The sequence below is a fragment of the Silene latifolia genome, chromosome 9 (genome assembly GCF_048544455.1).
Source record: "Silene latifolia isolate original U9 population chromosome 9, ASM4854445v1, whole genome shotgun sequence".
In the NCBI taxonomy this organism is placed as follows: domain Eukaryota; kingdom Viridiplantae; phylum Streptophyta; class Magnoliopsida; order Caryophyllales; family Caryophyllaceae; genus Silene; species Silene latifolia.
The window spans coordinates 83,543,509-83,554,016 of record NC_133534.1 but is presented as its reverse complement, the minus strand read 5'-3'; the positions used below and the strand labels follow the sequence as shown (position 1 = coordinate 83,554,016).

Below are 10,508 nucleotides of genomic sequence, written 5' to 3'. Positions count from 1 at the left end.
ATTTATATGACCAGATTCGAAATTTATCTCATATTAACCGATTTTTCATTTAAATTCGATTTTTATCATGAAAAATCCATATTTCGAGCATAAGAACTCCAAAAATTATGAACATTTACAGGTCATCTAAAAATAATATATTTGAAAACATATCCAAAAACCACTGAAAAATTCAAAGTTTAGCTAATTTTAGTCCGAAAATGACATTTTTATCATAAAATCACATTTTTAATGCCATTATAATATAAAATGAACAATAAAAATCCATAAATTAACCAAAATATCCTAAATACATTTTAGGATCAGAAACTTTAACATGCATAATTGATTTCGTGATATATCATAATAAACACAAATTTATTAGTTTTATATGTTAATCGTATAACTCGGAAAAACTATAACCGATTTGCATGAAAACAACCTAAGGCTCATGATACCGCTTGTTGGTTATCTATATCTCATTATACAACATATTCATATATGTGATGAATTAATTTAGTCATAAAATTAAATATTGATCTTATGCATGCAAACAAGAATAAGGATAAAGAAGAAATCGTCATCCTTACATTAAAATTCGGATCAAAGGGCACAAGTAAGATCTCCTTCTTACTTGTTCTTGAGCTTTTCCTTATATGGATGAACAAAGATTCAAAGGTAGAATCTCTCCCAAAGATGAATACCCAAGATAACCCCTTAATAGATTATTATTACTTGATCTAGAATAATAATAATCTTACTAAAATTGACCCAAAATATTTATTTTGTACACTATTATTTTGGTAAATAGAGGAACGAATTTTGGAGTTTGTATCTCTCTAATTTTTATGAGATGTAGAGAGGAGATATTATTTCTTACACTAGAAATAATTGTGTAAAAGTATGAATGAATAATGATAGAGAAAAACTCTCTAAATGGCACTTGGAAAACTGGTGGGGAGAGAGGAGAGGAGAGGAGAGGTGAGCCAATGCATGGGCAAGTCATTCTTCTCAAGAAAAACTAGGCTTGCATGGCTATAAGCTAGTTATCATCATTATGCTCTCCACTTAATAATTTAACACAAATTAAACATTATACTCCCTCCCATAATTCGGTTTACATGGGATAAAATGGATTCCATATTATCTTTGTCAATTTGTCAATTTGTCAATTTGTCAATTTGTCACATGTCATGTAAAATTGTCATGTATTTTTATGGTATTAAAAATCAACGTATTAATAAAATACGTCATGTACAAAATCGACTTAGTAATTCACAATTACTTGTACCAAAACACTTTACCAATTATAAATTACAACATCTTGTATTTATAATAAATTATTCATTCAGTTCAATTGTTTCCGTAAACAATAATTTCATCTAAGCAATAAAACAATTCGATTACTTAGACCGTATCTTATTTTAATCAAATTACAATGAGACACGTAAATATTACTTCCAAAATCGTCCTTTAGGTATGACCTAAGGGGATCAACTGATCACCACCGTCGCATGACAGTAATGTCAAACTCTAGTCAGCCAATCATTACCGATATGTGTGGACTAGTTGACTGTAAAATATTACATTCTACATGTATTTTTAAAATGAGATTTAAACATGTGATCATCATGATCGACAGTTGTGATCGCATTATTGTCGGAGGACACATATTCCAACAGCGGCGACAAGACCACAACCCGACTCGAGCCTCCGTCCCTGATGCGGGCCTTTTTGACGTATTTATTCACTTATTCGGCACATATTTCTATGAGCTTATTTCTTTAATTCTCTTTATTTCCTCCCATATTTGCTATTTTGGTATGTTTCGTGTCCTTTGCGGACTGAAGCTCATTTACGCATTTACAAGCCGAATCCGTTTAATAATGGAATAAGAAGGAAATTTGGAGTTTAGACGAGGTTCGGAGAGTGGGAATGAGGTCTATACATGTTGTTTATCGCCAACGCAACCTTGTCTATTGACCACTTAATTATAGGAGCAGCCGTGTACACTTGAAGCTGCAACGCAACAATCATGTCAATAGATGAACGATACGTATCGTTCAACCTATATCAAGGTGTTGTTCGATCACTAGCTAGCAGGTCGACTTATTATCAGCTGCTATGTCATTCGATCGAGATGACAGCCAAGTCGTCTTTCTTCATCAGCCATGTCGAGCAGCTTTACTTCCGACCTCGCAAATGCAGCAGTTAATTTGTTCCTCCTTTGCTTCCTGCCCATATCGACTCCTTTGATGCCCATATCTCCTCTGTCGCAAGCCTTGGCGTCCAACTTCATCATCAGAGCAAGTCGTTCGACCTTGTGCAGCTCTGTCCTTCGACTACCTGCTCTGTTTTGTCAACACAGTAGTAACAATGGAGGCAATTTCAGCGGTTGATCGACTTAATCAATATATCGTTCTCCATAGCAACAGTTCGTTTGACTTCCTTTAAACTGTTATGTCGTCCTCCATTGCAGCCATTGTCGTTTGATTGCTTTCCTGCTTTGAGTCTTTCGACTTGTCCGTTTCTTCCACTTTTTGCTCGACACAGTACAACCATTAGAGAAGTTTAGCTAAGCTTGTCGTCCTACATTAAATCCAAGTCGTTCAACCTCTGCATCTGTGTCGATCGACATCCATCCATGATCGATCGACTTCAGAATGGACTTGAAGCGTGTTTATTGTTAATTCATCGCTTAAGTTATTTAATCGCTTTTCCTACTTGGGCTTGGACTATATAAGTCTTTAAACACTTATTAATTAGGGCATCTTTTATGTACTGAAAACATTATTACGTTACTTTCTTCTACAAATTTTGGAGATCGATAATTTCTCCCTTCTTCTCTATTGCTCAAACTCGATTATTTGGTAATTTCAATTCCTCTTTTCCTTTTTCGTTCATCTCACTTAATTACTATTATTTTCTATTCTTATTATTATTGGTTTTAATTTATGTTAATTAATTTCTAAATTATTTGCATTATGAATTCTTCCCCTTTATCGTCTATTTCAATTATTTCTATTAATTTCGTTATGAGTAGCTAACGCCCTTTTGCTAGGATTTAGGGGAGCAATGGATTGAGATGGTATTATTTGGGTGATTAGATTGGTCGATATAATTGGTCTATGTTTTTAATTGTGATATTCAATTGTTTGTAATTAATTAAGTCGACGTAATGGATTAATTGTATTTGTAAGCCCCGACCTAAGATCGAGAGCCTGTAAAGGTTTTGACCTGTCATACACATTAGAGTGCCGTAGTAAGTTGCGAGGGTCCACTAGAAGTATTCTAAGGCGAATATCGGACCGAGAGGACTTTTTTACTACCCTATAGACCGGTAATTGAGACTGACCTATGACCCGTAATAATCCATGGTCCGATGTCCTGGCTCCTTTCTCTTATATTTTTCTCGACTCAATTTCTCTCTTTAAACCTTTTATTTTACTGCTTTAGTTTAGAACAAAAATCAAACAAACCCCATTTGGTTACTTAGACAGACTTAATTTGACAAGTAGAACGCTAAAACCTCCCTGTGGATACGATCCCGACTTCCCTAGCTATATTAGTTAGAGACTAGTTGGTTTATATTTGATAGGTGTTGACAACCGTATCAGTCTCCATGGTAGACTCCAAGAGTGAGGGACTCGAAAGGGTGAGATGAGAGGATTGGGAGAGAGTGTTTAGGTTTTGGGAGAAATGAAATGAAAAATTGATTTGGGTTTACGACTTCACGATCTATATCTTAACGCTGAACCCGCCATACTCGCTCGTGTATAGAACCTACTCGATCGAGTAGCCTCTACTCGATCGAGTCAATAAGCTGCTCGATCGAGTAGCCTGCGCTAGTTCGAGTTCCCATTCCCCAAGTTTACTAAGTTCCAAGTCGGTTTGTGTAAAAGGTTCCAAGAGGTCAACCACGTATCCGAGGTCAGTGAACAGGCAGTCAACGGATCCCGAATAGGGCGGGTATTACAGTTATATCTGATTCTACTACAACCCAGGATTGGATACACGGGGAACAACACTTAATTCCCAATCATTTGAGGAAGGTAACTTAAGTTCTATTAATGATGAAGTGCCTCAAGTTTCTATGAAATGGAAATAAAAATACTCTTATCCGATGGATAGCATCCTTGGAAATATGAAGAAAGGAGTTCAAACTCGAAGATCTTTGAACACCTTTTGTTCATTTTATTCCTTTATATCAACCATAGAACCTACTAATATCAAAGAAGCTCTTGCGGAATATGATTGGATAATTGTCATGCAAAAAGAGCTGCAACAGTTCGAAAGGAACAAAGTTTGGCACTTAGTTCCAAGACCAAGGAATCGAACTTTAAATGGCACCAGATGGGTGTTTAGAAATAAATTGGATGACGCGGGAGTTATTGTGAGAAACAAAGCAAGATTGGTTGTGCAAGGATATAATCAACAAGAAGGAATTGAATATGACGAGACCTTCGCTCCCGTTTCTCGACTTGAGGCTATTAGACCTCTAATTGCTTTTGCCGCTAACAAAAGACAAATTATTTCAGATGGAGGTTAAGACAACTTTTCTTAACGGATATCTGCAAGAAGTAGTATTTATAGAGCAACCCCCGAGATTTCTGGATAGCAAGTTTCAAAACCATGTCTTTAAACTAGATAAAACCTTACATGGTATGAAATAAGATCCTAGGACATGGTACGACAGATTACCAAGTTTTTACTTGAAAGTAATTTCAAAAGAGGATCTGTCGGCAAGACCTTGTTTTTGAAATCCTAGGGTTCTGATTTGTTAGTTATCCAAATTTACGTCGATGATATTTCTTTTGGATTAACTAATAATAAATTGTGTGAGCACTTCTCAGAATTGATGACCTCAGCATTCAGGATGAGCATGATGGGAGAACTCAAAGTCTTCATAGGACTATAAATCCAACAAACAAATGAAGGCATTATGATTCACCAACAGAAATACATCAAAGAGCTAATCAGGAAATTTGGTATGGAAAACTCACATTCTATGTCAATTCCAATGGTCACAGATAAGAAATTAACTAAAGATGAAGATGGTAGGTCTGTCGATGAGACAACTTATCGAGGTATGATTGTCTCGCTTCTCTATTTAACTACAAGTAGACCATATATCATGTTTAGTTTATGTGTTTGCGCTCGATTTCAATGGTTGCCTAAAGAATCACATATGATTGAAGTAAAGAGAATTTTGAGGTATTTGATTGGTACGTCTAAATTATACTTATGGTATCCTATGGATTGTAGTTTTGATCTCATAGGGTATTCAGACGCAAATTATGAAGGCTGTTCACTTGATAGAAAAAGTACCTCTGGTATAGCTACGTTTGTTGGACCATACATAATATCATGGGGGTCAAAGAAACATAATTCAGTCGCCATATCTACAGTTGAAGCTGAATATATTGCATCTGCATTGGTATGTTCTCAATTATTATGGCTTAAGCAACAATTATCTGAGTACGGTATTAATGTTGCATGTGTTCCTATTTTATGTGATAATATGAGTGCTATTGTTATTTTCAAAAACCCTACACAACACTCACGCACTAAGAACATAGAAATTCAACATCAATTCTTAAGAGACCATGTAGAAAAGGGCAACATAAAACTTGAATTTTGTAGTACGGAAAAACAATGGGTAGATATTTTGACAAAGGCATTGGCTAGAGAACGTATTGAGATTTTACGGTTGGAAATTTGTTTAACTGGTGGCACCTACACTTGTCATAAGTATGTCTAATGTTAATGACTGACTAGAATTAGACGAGAGTGTATGACTGTGTCCGTATTTTCCGCTGCGAGTATATTCATGCCTAATATTGTATTATTTTACGAGAATATTTCGTGTGCTAGTCAATTATATTTTATGTTTATTACGAACGAATTTTTCCATCACAATATGTTTCCTAAATATTTGTTCCAGCCGAAAATAATATGTGAAATATCTTCACAATTATACTTTGACCAAAACACTCCTTGTTATCATATTTTGTCCATATGATTTATCTAATCTTATCTTTTAAGATTTACCCAATATATATATATATATATATATATATATATATATATATATATATATATATATATATATATATATATATATATATATATATATAATAAGCGAGAGCGAGAGCGAGAGAGAGAGAAAGAGAGAGGGCGAATCTGGTGAGGCCGTTAATTATGGCGAGGTGGCCGGCCTCACCTAATTCCTTCAGTGGACTGGTTTTTAATGTTCATTGGGCTGGAAATTTAGGATCATTCATAACTTTTCATTTGGCCCAAATATTTTCTCACACACAAAAGCCCAAATAATTTACTTTATCTCTCTAAAATATAACAAACAAAATTATTAAGCTACAGCTTATGACACTGCTTGATTCATGTAAGCTTGGACCTGATTTTGTGAACCCTGTACATGTTTTTGTGAATCTATGATTTGAATAGGTGACTTTAGACATACGTTGGCAATGGTAAATTATATAATAATCGTATATTTATATTTGTTCATCTATGTGGGTCTCGAACCCACACCTTGCGCAATAGCACAATGCTTTACTTTTTGGGCTAATAGATGATATCGTACCAAAATTAAATTATGCATCAACAAGTAACAAAGACATGAAAACATTAGTAACTTTATGTACATGTAAAACATAACACATTGACCAATACAATTAGTTTTTACTATGAAATTAACCAATTTAAGTCCTAACTTCACAAAATCAGGTCCAGGTTTCACAAAAATAAGTTTCACAAAATTAGGTCTAGAGTTCACATAATCATGTCTAGGTTTCACAAAATCAGATCTAGGTTTCACAAAATGAAATCCAAGTTTCACGAAATGAAGTTTCACAAAATCAAGTCAAGATTTCACATAATAAGGTACAAATTTCACAAAACTAACTCCAAGGTTCACAATATTGGCTCCAACATTCACAAAATCTTAACCTATTGTCGATACAAGTCATACAACCTGCAAATTTAGAGGGTTATGGCTACGTTTGAACCCTTCTCGATCAAACGGGTCGAAAACCATGGGAATAATAGAGAGTTGGAAACAATTACGACATGACAAGGCAAGATACTTATGTATAACTGAAAAGTGATAGACATACCAGTCCATTATCACAACGTTGGATCCCTTATTTAGCCGCTTCAGAAATGATATCATCAAAGCGACTATTTCAGCTTCTACCTTGTTTGTACTTTTCACTTGGTTTTTTAACTTGCTTGGTAATTCTTCAAGCCTGTAAATAATCAGCAAAGATAAACTATGATCAGAGTATAAGACCATTTCCTTGCAAGATGAGATCACATTAAACTTCAGCATAAGCCGATATGAGAGCGCTTTTATTGCTTGTATTTGACACTTTTTCAGGTTTGTTAGTGGACTATAATTGTCTTTTTCATACTTTTGTATGTTTTAATCTTTAAAAAAAACACACACACACACAAAAATAGGTAAAATTTTCCTTACGGTATTGCAATTATCCGGCTTTTGACACTTGGGGGAAGCTGAGAGATGTTGGCCTTGTTCTTGTCTTTCTCAGACCGAATATTAATCAAATAATAGTTATGTGTGCACAACATGTCCAAGATCTGTGCAGGTATAAGTTCACTTGAATAGTGCAAAGTATGCATTTGTACTTACATATCATAGTATTACCTTCATCGGAAAATAGATGGACATAAACAATAGAAGAAAAATCGGAAGTCTATGACGAAGACAAGACAACTTTCTCAGCAACCCAAAATAAGCAAAACTAGAATATTGACGAAATTTACAGTCATCAGTCATCGGAAATCATGCAGGAGAGATCAGAAAATTTTAGTATAAGCCCGTATGCCTATGAATGCACCAAATTAAAAATGGTTCAGCAGTAAATCGAAGAATTGTGGTTTTGCTACTTGCCTTTGTATCCAAGAAAGTTGAATGTGATGAAAGACCATACTAACGAAAGCAGGAGGTATGCAAGGAACAATCCATATGCAGTTTCAAAAATCAGAGCATGGTCTGAATTTGTGATGGTTTCGAGTGTTGTTGATGCTATAGGTCTGGCATCTTCAATTACCCTACTGGTCTCTTGTTACAGTCTGTTACCACAAATACATATTCTTTATTTTGGATTTGTCACCTTAGCCACAGTAAGGCGTATAGCGTGGAATGAAGAACTTTGAATACCCTAGCAACATTAGTTACGGATTCAGTAGTAATACCAGAGCCCTGCATAACTTCCTGAGCTTTCTTAGTGGGTTCAGAAATGACAGGACAAGCAGCCTTCAATGCCTCATGTCCAGCATGCTGCACAAAAGGTGTAGCAACATCAATGCAAGGTTTTAAAGCTTTGGTTACAACCTGAAAAACCTGCTGTGATTTCTCCAGAACATCTGAACCTACTTGCTGCACTTGATCAATTGTCTGCTCATCTTGCACATTCCAATAAAACATCATAATCTTGTCAACTGCATATAAGTTGAAACCTTAATTATCACAGGTTTCAATAGCGTAACATACTTGATTGAGTGAGGAGACTAACTAACCGCTAGGGAGAGTAACAACTTTCGCATTAAGGGGATTAGAGAAAACGGTTAATAGAGATAGTGACGTTAAGGTCAGAAAGAAGAGAAGTTTGGCAGGTTTTAGCTGAATTTTGGAGTTGGAGTAAGAGAGAAGTGCTTTATTAGGAGGAGATAGAGGGAGTGAATGTTTAATGGTAGAAGCAACTCTGACAGTTATCTCTATTGCCATCTCGGCTTTTAAAATCAGAAGAGAATGGCAAGAGATGTACTAGACTAACTGACTGTTGCAGAATGTTTCAGTGATTAGTTTGATTCTGGTTTCAAATAAAAGCTTATTGTTCTGATGGAAATTGAATCGCTCTAGTTTTAAAACAGGTTCCTGCCAAAATACACAAAAAGTTGAACTTGACAATAGCCATTGGGTGTTCTAATTCCATCTGGCATGCAGATTTTGCATTTTGGATTGATATGAAAACAATTTTATACTAAATCAAAGATAAATGAGCAATGTTATGGACGGTTTCACATAATTAGTAGAAATTTCACAAAACTAGCTCCAAGGTTCATAATATTAGCCCAACATTCACATATTAATGTAATAAACATCAGAAACAAAGCTACAATAACGGAATTAACCTAATGACTAACAAATCAAGTAAATTAACCTAGAAGACAGGAAATTAATTCAACACAGACTAGTAAACTCTTTTCGGCAACAGTCGATTGACCACTCAAGCAACAACACGTTTAAAAAGACGAAATAGCTACTTAAATTTCTTCAAACCTCTGAATATGAAACACGTTCTTTGATCGACAAGGTAATCACACTCAAGCGTCCAAAAACTCACAAAATAGAGTCGAAACAACTAAAACTAACTATGAAACGCCAACAGCAAAAGTCAGAGTAAGAGGTATATGCTCACAAACCTATGTATTATGATCAGCATTTCATAATAAGTGTTTCGTCAAAAACTTAGGTTACATAAAATTGATCATAACTAACCGTGAGCAATAACAATGAAACTTAAAATGCGAGCATAATCGAGCAGAGCAGAAATGCAAAGAAATCGATGAAGTCAAGAAAAGGAAAATAGTAAAACAAGAGCAAAACTCAGTAATTAAACTAATTAAATAAGATTATAACCAAAATTTAAAAAATTAAGCAACAAAAATCGAAATCTAGTAAAGAAAGAGAAAGAAACATACGATGAAGCGGAGAAATTGATCAAAACCTGCATAAACAAGAGCGAGAATCAGTAATTAAATGGGTTGATAGAGGATTGAACAAATTAAATAAGTTGATCGAAGTGTGATGGAAGCGGAATGAAATCGAAGTGAAAATTAGGGGATCAGAATTACCTAGTTCTGAAAAGAAATTAGGATGATAATGACGATCAAAAACTGAGTGGTAAAATGGAGAACGAAATGGGAGTGAACGGCGAAGACGAGCTGAAGATTTGAGCTGAAGAACCGAGTTCAAGAACACGAGCTGAAGAAAGAGAGTAAAGAGAGAGAATACGACTGAGTGGGTGATTGTGTGTCGAGTAAATGGGTGAAATTGAAAGGGGGGAAATGTGTGTTTGATGGGGTTTTGTATGGGGACACGTGTCGTCATCTGGTGCATCTGTAATTTTTTAATCTGACAGTTTAATATTGGTACAACTGTCTCACCCTAAAAATGGTGCCTCATATATATATATATATATATATATATATATATATATATATATATATATATATATATATATATATATATATATATATATATATATATATATATATATAGGCGGATCTCGTAGTTTGGTTCTTATGGTTAGTTTGTGCTTACAAATCTCAGCCATTGGATAAGAGGAAATAGATGGCTGAGATTGAATAAAAAATCAAACAAAGGCGAACAATAAAACGCGCGTTCGTAATCCTTCCAAGCCTAGGAAGATGCTCTCTTCATCCTGTCTATCTACCTCTAACAAAACGTCCTAAATTTGTGT

General features: G+C 34.8%; 1 pseudogene; it reads right to left on the bottom strand.

The window, feature by feature from the left end:
* Window positions 1-1,890: 1,890 nt before the first annotated feature.
* Window positions 1,891-8,749, bottom strand: LOC141601298 (calcium sensing receptor, chloroplastic-like; annotated as a pseudogene).
* Between the last annotated feature and the right edge of the window lie 1,759 nt (window positions 8,750-10,508).